General features: G+C 53.0%; 1 protein-coding gene across 1 annotated transcript in view; it reads right to left on the reverse strand.

Moving 5' to 3' along the window:
• The window catches only part of LRRN2 (leucine rich repeat neuronal 2), a 62,747-nt gene extending 48,376 nt beyond the window's left edge, over positions 1–14,371 (reverse strand). Inside the window, exon 1 of the mRNA XM_060129302.1 lies at positions 14,283–14,371. The gene's annotated coding sequence lies outside the window, so the exon portion shown is untranslated. The remainder of the gene's footprint in view (positions 1–14,282) is intronic.
• Positions 14,372–17,742: the final 3,371 nt, after the last annotated feature.

Genomic DNA, 17,742 nt, shown 5'->3' on the forward strand with positions numbered 1-17,742 from the left:
CTGGCCCCTAAGAAGAAAGGAGATAAGGCGGCAGGCGGTGGAGTTGGACTTGAGGAAGGTCTCTGTTGTTGTTGAAGATGGGAGAAGCTTGAGCGTGGCGGGAAGGATGTTCCTGAGGAGACCAGAGGACAGGATCTGGAACACAAGTGGAGGAAGAACTGGGCTGCAGTGAAAGTGCTGCCTCCTCTGCTCAGACAGGAGGGAAGGGGGAGACGACTGGTGCACAGGCAGCTGGGTCTGAGGCTTTGGCGAAACGAGTTGAGGGTGTTTTCCCGATGGCTTCGATTTCTCTGTGAAGTAGGAGGTGAGGTCCTCGGCTGAGAGTGAGGGCGTAGGTAGAGTTTTGGGGAGGGAGGTGTGAAACAGTCTTTGTGGAGAGTCAGGAGGGAGATAACCACGGGAATGTGGTAGGAACACCAGGCACTTCTGAAGAACAAGTTGGGTTGATGATGGCGAATTTTGAGAGGTCCCAACCTGCCTCATTTTGTCTTTTTCTAGCAGGCTTGTGGTCTGGATGCAGGCAGAAAGCAGCAGACAGAGTGATTAATCTGGAACTGGGATTTTGCCAGACCGGGCAATAAAGACAGAGGGTCAAGAGAGTTTAGGATATTGGCAGGAGAGTTCTTAAAGTGATGGAACATGGAATTTATCTGGACTCAGAGAAGTCAGAGGAAGGTCACGGATGGCAAGAAAGTAGAGGTGCCAATGGACCAAAGGATCTAGAACATAGGTCCCAATGGACCTACGTCCATATGGACCCAAGGTCTCAAAGAGGTTAAAAAACGGCTGTGTGGGAGTCTGAGGTAACAAGCTGGGGAACCAGGAGGTGGTGACCAGAAAGCAGGGTGCTTTATTAGGTGATTTCCAGGTGACGGCAAGATCTAGGGTGTGACCTTGGGAGTGAGTGGCTGAGCCGGGAAGCTGGTGAAGGGGCTGATGGGTCTGGGGGTAGAGTGAGTTGCCCATCTAGTCATTGATCTCCCCCAAAACAACGGACAGACTTGGAAAGGGAAGGATGTCTATGGGCAGATGCCAAAGGCTTCACTGAACAAGAGGGTGGTTGGTGATGATAAGGGGGAAGCAGAAATGCAGCCTGACTTTTGAGATTAGGGGAATAATGGTCTTAGAGAAATTACATTCCCTTGTACCTTAAGTATGTTCTCCAGAGTGAAAGGTCAGAAAAGAAAGTAGAAGGAGTCTTGAGAAGAGGTAATAGATATAGCGTATGGTCAGAAGTTCGGAAATGAATACCTAGTCCTGATGACACTTACATGCTGTGTGACCTTGGGCAAGTCCTTTCCCCTCCCTGGGCCTCAGATTTTGCATCAGTAAAGACAGATTGGGGGAACTGGCTAACCTAAAGCTCCCCAATCGATGTTAGGGTGCCACAGATGGGTTACAGGTGTGCTGAGACATTGACCCCCCCCCCTTAGCCCTCTGGTCAGTCAGAGTCCCTGAGCCGCTATCATTGTGTCTGTGTGCTATATTGTGAACAAGAGGGCTGGGTAGCGTGGGCCAGGTACTCTCCAGGGCCCCAGCCGTCTCTGACGTTCTGTTTGCGCATCTCTGGCACTCGGTCTTGGAAGAGGCTGCGGGGAGGCTGATAGAAGAACAGACAGACTCCTGCTGCAGGCAGAAGTCCATCTGCTGGCAGAGATGGAAGCCAAGTTCCCAGCTCCCTCTTGCTCTCCTCGCCTCCCTCCCAGCACCAGCTGAGCGAGCTGTGATCCGCTCAGCTACCCAGGTGAGGGGCAGGTGCATTTGTTCCTCTTCCGTCTGGTGGCTGGGTGGTCACTGGCAGCCCCCTCAAGCCTCAGCAGCAGCTTATGAAAGTGGAGGAGCACTTCATCCACTTTCCAGCTCTAAAAACAGACTCACCATTTCTGAGGAGTCAGGCAGAATGTCTCATTGCACATGACCCAGACAGAGCCTTCACAATGCTGACCTTTCTCTTGGGGCCAGCCACTTCTCAGACATCCATGGAAGATCCACTATGTGGCTGACCTTGGGCCACCCTCTCTCTGCCACTAGCCCTCCCTAGCCTCCCCCTCCACCTCCTGTCAGATGCTATATGCTTAGAGAATGCACAGGCAACCTAACTGCACCCTAATCATAAAATATTAGGGAAGACTGGCACCTGGCCCAGTACCTTGTACACAGTAGATACTCAGCAAATATTTACTGAATAAATGAAGACTATTCTCGAATACTTAGAAAAAGAAAACCCTACCAAGCCCACCAGAATTTTTTAAATTATTGATCACTTTGCTCCTATTTATTGGAGTAGATAAAAGATTGTTTTTTAAATTCTTTAATATTTATTGGTGCCTACTATATGCCAAGTATTGAAGTGTGAGCTGGTTTCACTTCCACAACCCTGTGAAATGGGTATGTAAATCCCATTTTACAGATAAGCAAACTGAGGCTCAAAGAGAGGTTAAGAGACATGTCCAAGGTCAAAGAAGTGGTAGACAGCGGCGCCAGGATTCTAACCGAGACGTATCTAACTTTAAAGATGGTGCTCTTTTTCAGCACACCAGGCTGCCTCTCTGCCTAAACAGAGACCAGGATGGAGACAGAAGCGAAGGAGGAGGCAGCGAAGTGTGGAAGACTGCGTGGCACACAGGCGAGGCTCCCCGCTGCCTTGCCCTGGGAAAGTGGTTTTGAGGTTGGGTAAGCTTTGCTGAAGAGACGTGGAGAGGGTCAGGGCCTCGCTCATCTCTCCGCCTTTGACTGCTTGGCTGGCTCACCCACTGCCTATGCAATCTGGCATCCCGCTCAGCCACCGCCTAGCTGGGTTCTCTGAGCGTGTGAGAGGCCAAGACGTGGCAAAGACCTGTCCTGTGGATATACCACCCTTGTCCCCTCCCCACAAGGTGGGGAGACTACTGGGCCCAGCAGAGACCCTCGTTCTCAGGGCCCAGGGAGCAGGCAGGAGACGTCAGAAAACACGAGTGGTCTGACCTGCACGAATGAACACGGCTGTCGGCCCCCCATGCCTGCCCGCTGCTGCCTGACAGGTGAGCAGCTGTGCTCGACATCTGTCTGTCCATCTGTCTCCAACTCAGGGGCCTGGAGAGAGCTGATGCTCCTCAGAGAGGGGAGGCCCTGGACCTGAAGCAGCTTCTATACTGCAGATATTAATCAGCAGGGAATAGGAAGGGTGGGGAGGGAAGAAAAGGGTGCCTCTATCACCATCCCAAACTTGAACGTCCTCCCCACTGCCAAGCCCCCCTCACTTCCCCCACCCTCCCGCCACTAGCTCCCCTAGCTCTGCCTGCCAAGCTCTGCAAATTACCACACATGCCAATAAGTCATTAGAAACCAGAGCGGCAAATGTGGGGTTGCCATGGAGACCAACACCCGGAGATGGCAGCCTTGGGGGCTGGCCAGTGGCTCAGGTGTGCTGTGGGGGAGAGCCGGGTAGGCCAAAACGCCTGGCAGAGGGGAGATAAGGCACTAGCGGAGTGCTGACTTCAGGTGGGGCACTGGGCTCTGCCACCTCCGCTCCCCCCTCCCCCAAGGCCCTGTGTGCTGCAAGAGGGCAGGTGCAGCAGGGCCAGCGGGCCAAGCCCCCTCCCTTCACAGAACTGCATCTCTGCCCAGAGGAGGTGGCTATGACCAAGCCCACCTGGGGACCAGCCCCAGGGTGAGGGAGGCTGACAGCCTTGAGCAACCTGAGCTGCTGGCCTATGTCTAGAGGAAGAAGCCCCTCAGTGAGGGGCTGAGGGCAGGCCCAGCACTCAACCACTTTCTCCCATATTCCTGAACGTCGACCTCACTTGTGCTCCTGCCCAGTGCTGAGCACAGCACCCAGCTCTTCGTAGGTAGAAGCACACACACATTTGCTGCAGATGGATAAGCGGATGAGAACGAACGCGGGTGAGCACCCGAGATCTCTGATGGGACAGGAGCAGGCCCTGGACTGAGTCTACCAGTTCAGTGTGACCTCTGACAAAGCCACTTCTCTCTGGGCCTCGGTTTCATTGTGGCGAAAATAACCAGATTGTGTTTCAGACACAGTGTATTTCAAACTGGTTCTTCAGAGCCTCGGAGTTCTGAAAGCGATTCCTCCAGGGTCACGGGTCAGGAGGAGGCCAAGTAGTGGGGTTCTGGTCCACTGGCTTTGCTTCAACTATAGCACCCTGTATTAATTTCCTGTTGTTGAGGTAACATACTACCACAAATTTAGTGGCTTAAAGCAACATAAATTTATTATCTACAGTTTGAAAGGTCAGAAGTCCAAAATGGGTCTCACTGGGCTAAAATCAAGGTGTTAGCAGGTGCGTGTTCCTCCGTGGAGACGCCAAGGGGGAATCTGTTTCCCTGCCTCTTGCAGCTTCTAGAGGCTGCCGCACTCCTTGGCTCACAGCCCCTTCCATCTTCAAAGCCAGCAACGGCCAGTCGGGTCTTTCTCATCACTCTGACGCTGACTTCTGCCTCCCTCTTCTACATTTACAGGACTCTTGTGATTACACTGGGTCCAGCTGGATAATCCAGGATAATCTCTTTATTTTAAGGTCAGCTGATTCGCAACCTTAATTCCCTTTGCCCTGTAACATAACAAATTTACAAGTTCTGGGGATTAGGAGGTGAGCATCTTTGGGAGGTCGTTATTCTGCCTACCACACATATAGCTTTGTCTTGAAATATGGATCAATTTCTAGAAATGTTTGAAAGCCACATGACCAGAGGACTCAGTTGCCATCAGTTTTAAATGCTATGGCCTGGACTCCTCCTTTCCTCCCTGGAGGATCCTTACAAGGAAATTCAGAGGAACTCTGGGGTCTGCCCATTGAGTGTGAACACTGGCAGGCTTAGGCCATCCTGGTGCGGTGTGCAGAGAGGTGGTCTCTGTGTCCACCAGAAAAGAGGTCTCCAGGGAGGAAAGCATGAGGGCTATTGTGGAGAACCCACCAGTCTCAATTTTCTCCTCTCCCCTCCCTCTGTAACCGTATATTCAGATTACCCTGCATTCATCTGTTCTTGTTTTCGCTTCCAGGTCAGGTCAGATGGCGCTAGCTGTGTGTGCATGTGCATCCACGCATGCATGTGAACGATCTTCCCCCACCAGACTGGTGATCCCCGAGGCCATGTCCTTGTTTTCCTTGGCTCCCCATTACCCGTCCCCATCCATTGGCACTGCACCTGGTGCAAAAGGTGTACTGATTTGACAGTAAAAAAAAATTGAGACAGTGGCCCTTCTTCCCACATCGTGACCTTCAACACTGTCCCTTCTTAAATCCATCCAGAGGAGCCCCCAGATTATTTGTAATAAACTCCAGAAACAGGACCCAAGTTCAGAAGGCACAGGTTTTAGAATCTTCCTGCTAGCACATTTCTAGGCCCACAGTGATCAACACTTGCTCCTGGGGGAGACGGTGGCCTCACGTTCTCCTCCCACATAGCATAACCTCTGTTCTCACCTCTGCAAGATACTCTCTGCTGACTGCCTGGAACCCAGTGGGGTTGAATGACCAGATTCTTATGAGAAAGGTGCCCTAGTTATTAATCACAGCCCTAGTGTTTTATGATTTTATGCAAATTACTCACCCTCTCTCAGCCCTTTTTTCCCCCTTGGTATAAACCATTCCCATTCCTACTTCTATTATATGTCCCAAGGGATCCTGGAGAAGAAATGTGATGCAGGAGGAGAAAGCTATTCTTTGGAGGTACGGCCCTGGGGAGATTGAAGAGAAAAGGAACTAACATTTACTGAGCTTCTACTTTGTAGCAGGCACTGTACGCAGATTAGCTCGTTTAACGGGGTGGTTGAGAACCAGGGCTCTGGAGTCAGAAAGATGTGGGGCTGAATTCTGACTCTGCCACTTGCTGGCCTCGGGCAAGTTACTTAATGTTTCTCAGCTTTGGTTTCCTCAATGGTAAAATGGGGGAAAATAACATCTACTGCACAGCGTTCTGTGGATTAAGTGAGATAAATGCAGTAACGCTTTTGGCACATCATAAGCACTCAACAACTTAGCTCTTATCATTAGCAACCCTATGAAGTGAGTGCCATTAACCCAGATGTATAGGTGAGGAAACTGAGGCTCAGAGAACCTAAGAAACCGCCCAAGGGCGTGTGGTTACAGGAGGGACTCTAACCGGCTCTGATTCTACCTCCTCTGGACTGCAGGCAAGCCCCAGGCTCAGGCCTGCATCGTGGAGGTGGCTGTGCCGGGGAGCCTCGGGGATAGAGCTTGGTGGGCCCTCCTTCCTCCAGCTGCTGAGGGCCCAGCGGAGGGAGAGCAGACTGTGGAGCAGAACACTTAGCCCTTGCGACTCTTGCTCTCTGGCTGGGGGCCGGGACAGCGCCACCAATGCTCCCACTCTACCCCAGGGCAGTCTGTCTCCACACTCCAGAAGGAAGCCCAACCCCCAGGACCCAGGCAGCCTCTCTAGGGGAAAGAGAGACTCACCCCTCATGGGGGATGGATGCTCTTTTGGGCAGAATTTCATTTCCATTTTGCCATACACGAAACTAACTGGAATGTTCTAGGAGTAACCTACCAAAGAGGAGCTCAGGCAGAGAGAGGAAGGGAGAAGAGAAGCTGGCTGCAGACAGGGTAGAAAAATGGAGCTCAAGGGAATTCCAGAGAACTGAGCCCCGGACAACGGGGGGCTGAGTGGGCGCTGGTGGATGGCACCAGATTAGAAGAGAGCGCATCTACGAAAACAACTCGAGAGCTGGAAATGGGACCTGAGAAGAGCAAGAGGGCTTCAAGGGACAGAGATCAGCTAGCTCTGCAAAGGAGAGGCCCAGAGTACTGGCCTACGGTTTCCATTCTCTACAGGGCTGCTCTCCTGTTTCCTGAGAGAATAAAGGGGACACGAGAAACCTGGGTGATGGGGAAGGGGCTGCTCCAGAGACAGAGTGCCTGTCCTGGGCAGCTTACGCTCCTGCGGCCTTACTCCCACCCACGTGCCCTCCCCTGGCCTGGCCACCCTTCCCCACACCCACAAGTTCCCCTCCCGAGAATCCTCCCCTCTGCAGATCCAAACCCCACCCGGTTTTCAAGGCCCAAATCAGCTGCACCTCCTCGGGGAAACGTTCCCTATATACTCCCACATAGAGCTCACAGTTCTGATAACATTTATAGTCTAAATCACACAGTTTAGCACTTGGTTTTAAATACTGTCTGGTATTATTCCCTCCTTATTTCTTGTGAGTATAAGTTTTGCCTTTCCAGCTGATTGGTAGGTTTCCTTACCAGTAACGAGTGTGTCTTATGCTTCTTTTTATTCCCCCCTATCCACCCCCACCCCCCCACTGCCTAGGAGGCAGTGCCCATCATGTGAGGACTTGGTGGGTCAATACTGATTGACTAAATTAGCTTCAATGCCTGGAAAACTTCTTGACCAGCCACCCAAGTAAAACGCAGAAATGGATGGCCCAAACCTTGGGGTTTTTTTTTTTTTTTTTTTGCTGTACCGGGCCTCTCACTGTTGTGGCCTCCCCCGTTGTGGAGCACAGGCTCCGGACGCGCAGGCTCAGCAGCCATGGCTCACGGGCCCAGCCGCTCCGCGGCATGTGGGATCTTCCCGGACCGGGGCACGAACCCGTGTCCCCTGCATCGGCAGGTGGACTCTCAACCACTGCGCCACCAGGGAAGCCCAAACCTTGGGGTTTTAAAAGGTCAGATCATATCACCCCTGCCCTAAACCCTGCAAAGCCTCATCTTACTCTGAAGAAACAAACTCCTCACCCCAGCTCCAGGCTCTCCAAGATCTGGCCTCCTCAAACCCACCAGGCACAGCCCTGCCTCTGACCCCTTGCACCTGCAGTTTCCTCTGCCAGGCGTGCCCTTACCATCTGCCTCCATTTCATCTTTACGCATGTCATCTTCTCAGCAAGGTTGCCCTGTACAAAGCTACAAAGTCTCCTCTTCCTAACAATACACTCTTAACCCCCTTCCTGGCTTTATTTTTCTTTTTAGCACTTGCCACTTTCTAATACACAGCTGACACTTGACCAATGTTGGGGAACAGGGCAATGACCCTCTCTCTGCACAGCTGAAAATCTGCATATAATTTACAGTCGGCCCACTATATTTGCGGTTCCTCTGTATCCACAGATCAAACCAAATGTCATGTAGTGCTGTAGTATTTACTATTGGAAAAAAACCCCACGCAGTTGAAACCCGTGTTGTTCAAGGGTCAACTGCACTATTTACTCTATCCTCAGACAATAAAGTATAAGCTCTAGAGATCTCTGGTTGCTCATTGTTATCTATATGCCCAGTGCCTGGCACAGATGCTTCATAAATACTTGTTGAATGAAGAGACCCCAGCCCCACCCTGGGTCTGAGATGGCCGAAGCACAGTTGTGCTCAGAGGTGGGCAACGGACAGGAAATTCTGTAGGTTCCCCCTAGATGTGGGATTCCACCATTTCACCCCTGGGCCAGCTCTGGGGAAATACTTTGAGGTTCGGAGGCCTGGAGCTGTGTGAGCCCCAGTGACCTTCATCCCATTGGGAGTTCTGTCCAAGAAGTAGAAGGTGAGGGGGCGGGGGTGACCGCCAGGCAAGGTAACATGTCAAGTCCCTCCCCTCCGTGTGCACAGCTTTTAGGTTCCTAGCATGCCCGACAGCCAGCCCTCTGTGGTCTCTCCATCTCCTGGGCATTACAACCCCTGCCCTCCCAGGCCAAAGACAGACACTTCCGTCACCTGCCTCTGATGCTCATTCTGAGAACGCTTTGTAAAGGAACACGACCTTCCCTGACTTTCTTCTCTCCTCGCCCCTTTCCTCCCCCTACCTCCCCCCCCCGCCCCCGGGTAGAATGAGGGAAGACAGACCCGCCTTTCCTGGGGGACCTGTGCTGGTTGCCTAATAATTGCTGCCCCTTCTTCCACATGTTTGCTCCTGAAGGATCTGTCCCGTGAGATGTTTGTAAATAGGAACAATTGTACTTGCTCTTCCCAAGACACAGGATTCTCCCTTGTTAGAGACACCCCACTGACAGTGCTAATCTCAAGCTTTCCCCACCTCCCTCCACCTCATCTGGGGTCTGCAGCCCACCCACCCAGAAGTCACTGGGACATCAATCACTGGGAGAAGACATCTCCCAGAAGTCACTTGTGCATTGGTTCCCACTACTGCGGCCCTGGGGACTGACTCTGAGGGTCCAGCTTCTCTGAGGCCACTAGCCCCATGTGGCCTCCGAGGCATTTAGCTGAGGCAGAGGAAACAATGTTGGTTCTCCAGGAGCTGTGACCTCTGGGAGGAAAAAGAAGGGAAACCCTCTCTGAAGGTCCCAAAAGTGGGACAGGCAGCCCCTGGCTTGGACAGGACTTGGGGAACTTCTTACTGTAGGGGGTGGGGAGAATGGGCAGGATGCCCCCAGAGCACCCTCCAGGCCCAAGGGACACTGGATTCTGGGGGCGTTAAGGAGAGGAGCCCACCGGTCAGAAAGGTTAAGTCCTCTCTTGGTTTTTTTCTAGCTACATGTCCTTGAGCAAGTTACTGAACCTCTCTGAGTCTCAGTTTCCTCATGTTTAAATTAGAGATAATAAGAGGACCTACCTAATGGGGTATTTTTTGAGGACTTAATGGGAAAATGTAGGTAAAGCACATAGACAGTGCCTGGCACATGGTAAGTGCTCAGTAAATGCCAGCTGCTATAATTAGTGCCATTACACTGTGCAAGGTGGAGGCGAAGAACAGTTAGTGCCCCAGGAACCCTCTGCCTGCTCTTCCTCTTGTAATTCACTTCAAGACCATCGCATGCTGAGCAGCAGGGAAGGTGTGGGTGGAAGAAATGTACAGAGAGAAACTGAATTCTAAACAAAGCCTGGGTCAACTCACTTCCTAAAAGGCAGGTCCCTCAGGCCAAGGTTTCTCCTGGGTCCCCAGGAAGCACAAGAAGCCAGAGGACAAGGGCCATGGCAGCTCTGGGTTTGGAGCAGAGACTGTTCAATGCTGGCTTAGAACATTTAGGAGGCCAAGGTCATGAGACCAAATCCCAGCAGGGATGTACCAGGTCCCCTGCCCAAAGGCCAAATGTTTTAGGCTGGAGAGTGTGGGGATGTTCTGGGCGACCTGCCAGCCGCACTGGAAGCTCAGCTCTGAGCACCGGGAACAAAGAGGCTGAGGTAGGATGTGTCCGAGATGCTCCTACTATCTATAGAAGGTAACACACACACGACACAGCCCCTTTCCACACACGATTCCTGGGCCCCAGGGTTTCCAGGCCCACCACCTCTGCCTGGTTGACTCCTTTTCAAGGCTTGCCCCAATATCGTGTCCTTTGATGACCGTTTCCTCATCTGCCGACAGAGACAGTCACCTCTTTATCTGCTTATCCCTATATTATAGCACTTGTTTCACTATGGTAAGACTGACTCCCCCATTTAAGAATAGGTATCTGGCACTTACTAAACTCAGTGCATGTATGAACTCATTTAATCGTCACAACAACTCTATGAAGTAGGTACTAGTATTATCCCATTCATAGATGAAGAAACCGAGGCACAGAGACGTTACATAACCTGCCCAACGTCACCCGGCTAGAAGGGGTGGATCTGAGCCGCAGCCGTGTGGCTCTAGAATCTGTACTCTTACTGTCGACTCCTAGAAGGCAGGGGCAACACCTGATTTGTCTCTGTCCCTAGCACCTAGCACAGGGTTGAACGCACAGTAGGTACTTAGAAAAGATAGGCTGACTGAGTAAGCACACGCCTGCATAAGGCTAACACGGTTGAATGTTCCAGCCTCTATGCTGCGGGACAGAGAGACCAAGGCCCTCTGGAAAGTATCACATAAAGCCATCCTTCTTATTCATCCTCTCTTAGCAATCCCACCGCACACTGCTGTTTGTCCTGCCCGTTGTGTCTTTTTGTGCATGTCTCCTGCCTTCTGGTTTTTGTTTCTGTTTATCTCCTGCCTTTGTCTGTTCCTAGGTCACTCTCCCCCTTTCCTGTCCCACCCAGCCTCCATCCATTATCCCTGTCCTTCTCTGTAGTTCTTGCAGGCTTGAAAGCCTCCCACCCCCATTCTTTGCCTTGGAGCTTTTCTAGAATCCAGACTTGCCCAAGGAGGCTGAGAACACCAATGACGTTGACTCATTAGACTGGCCATGGACCAAGCTCCTACACACTGACCCTGAATGGAAACGGCAATTTCTCATCAACTCTACTTAGATGCTGTGTGTGTGTGTGTGTGTGTGTGTGTGTGTGTGTGTGTGTGACAGAGAGAGAGAGAGAGAGAGAGAGAGAGAGAGACTGCCTGCCTAGTTTGTCACAGACCTGTGTGGAATCAGGAAGATCCACTGCCCTCCCTGCCTCCTCTCCCAGGGTCCCAACTCCTCCAGGAAGCCTTCCCGGATCCCATGAGAAAGCTTATTCACGCAACCATTCATCAAATCCTTATATATTTTAATATTCTGAGGAGACAAGGCATGCTCCTGAAAAATTTGGTTAAAATGTAATCTTCAGATAACTGTATAAGTTACCAGATGTCACAGACATAGGGGCCAAGTGAACTGCAGATAATCAGTGATTTCAATACGGAGACCTCTGTGACCTGGGACAAGTGGTTTATCCTCTCTGGTCCTCAATTTCCTCAGCTATAAAGCAGATGATAATCCAGAATTTAGAAGGTTATTAGGAGGATTGAATGAGATAATTTCTGTAAAGCTCCTGACAGACTGGTGCTTATAGGTACTCAGTAACCAATATGTTTCTTTCTCCCTTCTCCATCTAAAGCACTGGCCTTCTACTCAGCCCTCCCAGATAAATGGTAAGATATGAACTGGTCCATCCTTTGAGGTCAGAAATGTCTTAAGGACAGGATGACCCTGGGTCTGTAAGCTTTGCAGTACCTGGTTTACTGTAAGAAGATGAGCCTGTCATGCTAGAGGTCACTCAGTATAATAAAGATGACAATTTACTAGGGTTGTTCACACGCATCCCCCACTGACCCCACAAGTAGTGGGTCTTTGAAACAGCCTGGTGAGCACAGACCTAATCAGCTGGGAAGTCCAGATGCAACTTTGGTTCTGCCCTGAGATATAAAGGTTTGTTTAATTGCTGTATCCTCAGCTCCTAAAATAGTGCTAAGCACAGAGTAGGTGCTCAATAAATTGTTGAATGAATGAATTTTTTTTAAAAGCAATGGATTTCCTCTCCTCTTTCTAATACTAATAATAAAAAAAAGAGGGTAGGTAGGAGGGGCAAGTGGTAAGGTACAGGAGTCATGCAGGGGGAATGCAGCTGCCAGGCCCTCCACCCAGGCTCCTCCTCTGCGAAGGGGGTACAGCAAAGCTAACAGTGCATGTGTGCCCACCGTCAGGATGCTCGGGAGCCAGGAGCCAAGTACACACTCCTGGCTTGAGGCTGAAGCAGCAGGTTTATAGAAGAGACGGGGCCAAGGTGGAGACAGACCTGGAAAGGAGGGAGGGAGAAGTCTGGGGAGAGGATGAGAGTGAGAGAAGAGTGAGAGCAGTCTGAGGGAAAAGGGAGAGGAAGAGATGCTTGAAGGGGAAGTGAAGAGTGAAGGAGAAAGAGAGGAGGAGGAAGGAGGGGGGGAGACACAGGAAATAAAGAATGGGGAGTGGAGAGGAATGGTGGAGAGTTAGAGGAAACCTGCTGTCTCAGCCTGGGTGGAATTCGTCTTAGCAGACCTCTGAGTTCCCCCTGCCATTCAGTGTCTTCTTTGGGTCGGGCTGTGCAGGAGGAGGCTGTAGATTTGGGGGTGCTCCTAGATGCCAGGTGTCTGCCAGACCCTGGGCAGGTCTCAATCCCTGAAGCCTGAGGCCTTTAGTTCCATCCTTTCCAAATAATGAGGTCTCATCCCAGGTCTAGAGGGACACCCCTTCCCACCCCGCATGGGAAGGAGGAGACTCAGTGTGAGCCAAGACCAGGGGAAGGAAAGTGGTCTAGAAGGCTCAGACCCCTAGCTGTGTTCTCTTTCCGTCTTCTCCCCATAAGGACACCTGGCCAGCCAGGAAAGTGGGTCAGGCCACCCACATGTGACTTTTTTCTAATAACAGCAGGGCCCACAGGCAAGGGGGCCTCAGTGCCCTGTACACAGCCCTGCCCATCCCATGCCCAGTGCTCTTGTTGGAGGGACCTTTAAGGAGCAGTGGGCAGTGGGAGGGGATCCCTGCCTTCTCATTCAGGAAGAGGACATGGGCCAGAGCCCACCCCAAGCTGGCGGGGAAGGGGGAGCCTGCCGTCTGCCAGGGTGCATGATAAGACCCAGATCTCCCCATGATGATGACCAAGCTGGCAGGGAGCCGCCTCTACTCCCCTGACCTGGGGTGTCTGTTTTCTCTACCACGCACCTTCTGGGGTCTTCAAGTAGAGGGCCCGACGGGTCCATTTCTGGCAACTGAGCGCTGCGCCCAGCCCACCCCCTCCAGACCCTGCAAGGTGCCCTATTAGAAGCTGCGTTGGTTCCAGCAGACCGGAGCTGCGGCAGCCTGAAGAACAGAGCACAAAGCCCAGCTGACATCCTCCTTCCTGTTCCTTTGATGCGGAAGGAAGGACAAGGACAGAGGGGGAGCACGCAACAACCCTAGGGCCCACCCTCAGGGTCCAGGTCTCCCGCACCTCTTTTGCTTCTCAGCTCAGCCCTAATGGGGCTCAGGTTCCCCTCACCCGGCGGCTCCCCGCTCGCTGGGCCGCCGGAGCCTACGCCGCCCTTCGCCTGCAGGACAGACGCACCACCTGTGGCTGGCCAGCCCCTCCCGTCGGCTGGGTGCCGCGGTGGGCCCCGAGCTGGCCTTCCACTCCCAGGGCCCGCAGGCTGAGCCCGGGGCCCGCAGGCTGAACCGTAGGCCCGCCCATCCCCCACCCCGAATGTCCCAGCCCAGGCTGCGCACAGACCCCTGCCGCCCGGGAAGAGGCAGGCTCCGGGTTCCAGATACTTCGGACAGACGCCAAGGCCACCTTGGACACCCAAACTCCAAGGAAGGGAAAGTCCCCGGGCTCTGGAGCGCTTCCCCTGGCGAGTCCGCCCCTGTCACGCCCTCCCTAACCTCTGCCACCTCGCGGCTCCGCGACATCTCAGGGCCCCGCTCTGCCCAGCAACAGTTTGGGGCGGTTCGGGCCTCTCCGGTGGACTCAGGCCCGGGCGCCTCCTCCTCGGGTCCAGGCTGCGCAGTCGGCAACCGTCTTTCCAGTCTCCAGCCCTCCTTCCCTCTCCCCTCGCGGCCGCCTCCCCGCCCGAGTCCCTGGCTCCCTTACGGGCGTCGCGGCAGAAGCCCGCCCCTCCCCTAGCGCCCGCCCGGCCCAGCGGCCCCCAGCCCGCGCGCCCCGGGTCGCGAGCCGCACACTCACCCCCGGCCGCCGGCCGCCGCCTGCGCCGCCGCGCACCGCTCCGCTCCGGCCCGGGCTGGGCTGAGGAAGACCAGTCCGCCCTCCCTCCGCGCGCCGCCCGCGCAGGCCGGGGTGGGGTCGCGGGCGCCTCCCTGCCGCGGAGTTTTCCTGGGAGTGGTCCCGGGGCAGAGCCGGGTTAGGGCGCCGGCAGATCAACCACCTTCCCAACCGCGCCGCGCCGCGCCCGCGCGTCCGGCGGGAGGCTGGCGACCGATATCGTGCGCTCCTTCCGCTCGCCGCCCGTTCGCAAGTGCAGCGAGCAGGCCTCCGCGGTGCCTCGCGCCCCTCCGCGCGCCCCTCCCCCCGGCTTCTCGCTTGCTGCTCCGCCGCTCTCCCAACCTCCCCAGCCCACTGCGGTCGCCTTCTCCCAGTCAGCCTGCCACGCCATCCCCCAACCCCTCCAGTCCTGCTGCCATTTTAACTCCAGAGTGTCCAGAGGCCCCTTTCACACACACACACACACACACACGCACACACAGATGGAGGAGTTGGGTGGGGCCAGATGCTGAGGCTTGAGCGTCTGGGGCCGTGGTGTCCTCGTGCTTTTACACGCAAGGCTTGTCTGAAAGAGGAAGGGAGCACAGCGCGCGGATCTGAGAGGGGAAAGGGAACGGCTCTTCTGATATTGCTTGTTACTCCCTTGTAAAGGCCAGGAGGACGGAGGAGAAATTCAGCAGCTTTTAGAGCACAGGTGCAACTCATAAGCATAGCATTTTTGCTTTGCGTGGTGTTATCCTCCCCCAAGTTAACAGCGGACTAAGGGATGCAGAGTGGGTTAGAATTTGTCCATGGGTACGGGTACCGCTCATCCTAAAGAATGGTATGGAATATCCACCCCACCCCCACCAGTTCTCATGCCCTTCCAGCATTGCCCCCTGAAATGGGCAGCTCTGGCTTTCTGGAAGATTCCATCCTGGCCCTTAGCAAAGATATCAGTCTCCATACGTGTTAGGCAGGAGCTGGCAAGCCCACTCAGGGGCTTGGCTTTGGGGGATGCCCCTCTTGCAGGCTGGACGTTGTGAACGCTGGGAAAGGAGAGCAGGATGCTGAAGGCGGGTGCTGGGCTGCTACCTGGTGGCTTAGAAAGGCTAGGACACCGCCACTGGTCGGTGCTTAGGAGAGTGTGTCTCCTGCTGGAGCCAACTGCCTGAGGCCCATGCCTTAGTGGAGCCTTGAACCTGGACCACTCAAAATGGACGTGACAAGCTCAGGTCCATGACAGGCCACACCCTACTGGTTCTGGTTCTGACCAGAGCCTGCAGAAGCAACCATAGGGGAGTAGGTGGGGTGGAGCCCAAGGGATGGGGAGTCCTGCCAGGCGTGGCATCTGGTCTGCCTTCCTTCATCCAGGGCTTTAGCTCAATGCCTCCTGTGAGCTGAGCTTCAGAGAGAACAGGGACAGAGCTTTCTGGCTCTGTCTTCTCCAAGGGCACAGCCGGTGGTAACTGCATGCCTGGAGGCTTTTATCAAATCGGCTTGAAGGTCTGTGTGTTCTATATGCACAGAGGGGGTTCTCACCTTCATGTATTCAATAAGCACATATTAAGTTCTCATTGTACCTCCTAAACCACTCCCATGCCCCCACCCTCCACCCCTGCTGTGGGGTATAATGGCCTCAAGGAGCTTAGAGGGACAAGTTGGAACTATATGAAACACATTTTAACATTTCAAGGCAAAGGAAGTGCTGTAGAAATACAGAAAGAAAAGGCTGTTATAGGTTGGGGTTATTCATAAAAGCTTTTACGGAGGAGTTGAGCTTCAAGCTGAGCCCAGATGGAGGGACAGGTGAAACTGGCAGAGCAAACAGGGACTAGCAAATGCAGAATGCAGGAAAGTGGAGACCAGCAGAGCAGAATGGATTGCCTGGTAGGTAGGGGGCAAGGGAGGGAATTTATAGAGCTGCGATTGGATGCCAGGCCTTTTCACACATCTCCCTCATTTTATCCTCTGAGTTGACTCTTACCCCATTTAACAGACAGGAGAATGGAGACTCAGAGAGTTTAAGATCTACAGGCATAATTTGAACCCTGCTGGTTCCTAAGTGGCAGACCCTGTAAGACACATAAGGGATAAGGGAATTGTATCATCTGTGGGCAGAGAACTAGGTAGAGAGTGTGGCCCCAGAGCAGTGGTCCTCAGGCTTAAGCATCATCTAGAGCGTGTGAACAAATGCAGACTCACAGGTCCTACCCCAAAGTCCGATTCTGCAGGAATCTACAGTTTGACAAACTCTCTAGGTAATTCTGATTCAAGTGGCTAGATGAACCCTGCTTTGAGACACACTGGCCTGGTGTGCCCATCACTCTCTGATCTCTCCTGCCTGGGCTCAGCCAGCACAGAGCCCTGTATTCTGGATACTGGGGAACCACAGTGAAAGGAGAACACAGGGTCCCTGCCAGAGGCATGTTCACGGTGAAGCTGATGAAGCTTAAGTTTTATGGTTGTTCACTTGCGGGGAGGAGGGGAGGAGGGGAGGAGGGGAGGAGGGGAGGCCGGTTTACAAACAGGAAGCATTTTTATGCAGGCATTTCTGGTGAACTGAACGAAGAGGTGTCACAAGGAAGGGATCTGAATTTCCAAGGCTTACATAAATTATTGTGATCTTTCTAGTTCTAAAGAAATATCACCATTGGGCCTAATTTTGTATTTGTTCTTTTTCTTAAGAGGGCCCCACAAAACCTGGCTCTTCCCCTGGCCCCTGCCTTCAGGGAGCTCCCAGGATCCACAAACACCCTTGGAGCACAGAGAACCAGAAAGGCAGGAGGACACTGCAGATGGCAGAGCTGTGTGGAACTGCAGGGAGTCCTCAAATTTATCTTGGGTTATATTCCTGGAAAAGGTACTGCAGGTAAAATGATGTAGGTTGAATCTGGTTTTGCCCAGGAACAATGTGATAATGGAAATTACAATCCTCACCAAGGTCTTGGTGCCCAACTTTTTATAGGCATAAGTATAAATACCATATTTAATCAACTGTAAATGATACACCTGCACTATGTATTTGTTAAATTGAATTTGAATATATAAAACAGCTAAACTGGGCAATATGGTAACCAAATCCCATTCTGTTTGACGTAATGTATTCAAAAGATTCCTGGGAGAAATGCTCTTGTGGCGGGAAGGAGGGAGCCATGGAGAAGACTGGAGAGACTCCCCTTCCCTTCATACGCAATCTGTTTAGGCAAGAGAAAGACTCTCAGAGGTCTGAAGCTGGGGGACAAGGGTTTTGTGCCCCATGGCAATCTGAAAACAGCCCAACCAGGCAGCATCATTTGTGGGTACACCTGGCCAACTCTGAAGTGCATATGTCTCTTAAGACAAATTAAGGGCTGCCTACATGCACAGCCCAAATGGGGGACATTTGAGAGGGATTTGAGTACATGAAGTTGGATGAGGGTGATCTGGGATGGCTTTCTGGAGG

The sequence above is a fragment of the Lagenorhynchus albirostris genome, chromosome 2 (genome assembly GCF_949774975.1).
Source record: "Lagenorhynchus albirostris chromosome 2, mLagAlb1.1, whole genome shotgun sequence".
NCBI lineage: Eukaryota > Metazoa > Chordata > Mammalia > Artiodactyla > Delphinidae > Lagenorhynchus > Lagenorhynchus albirostris.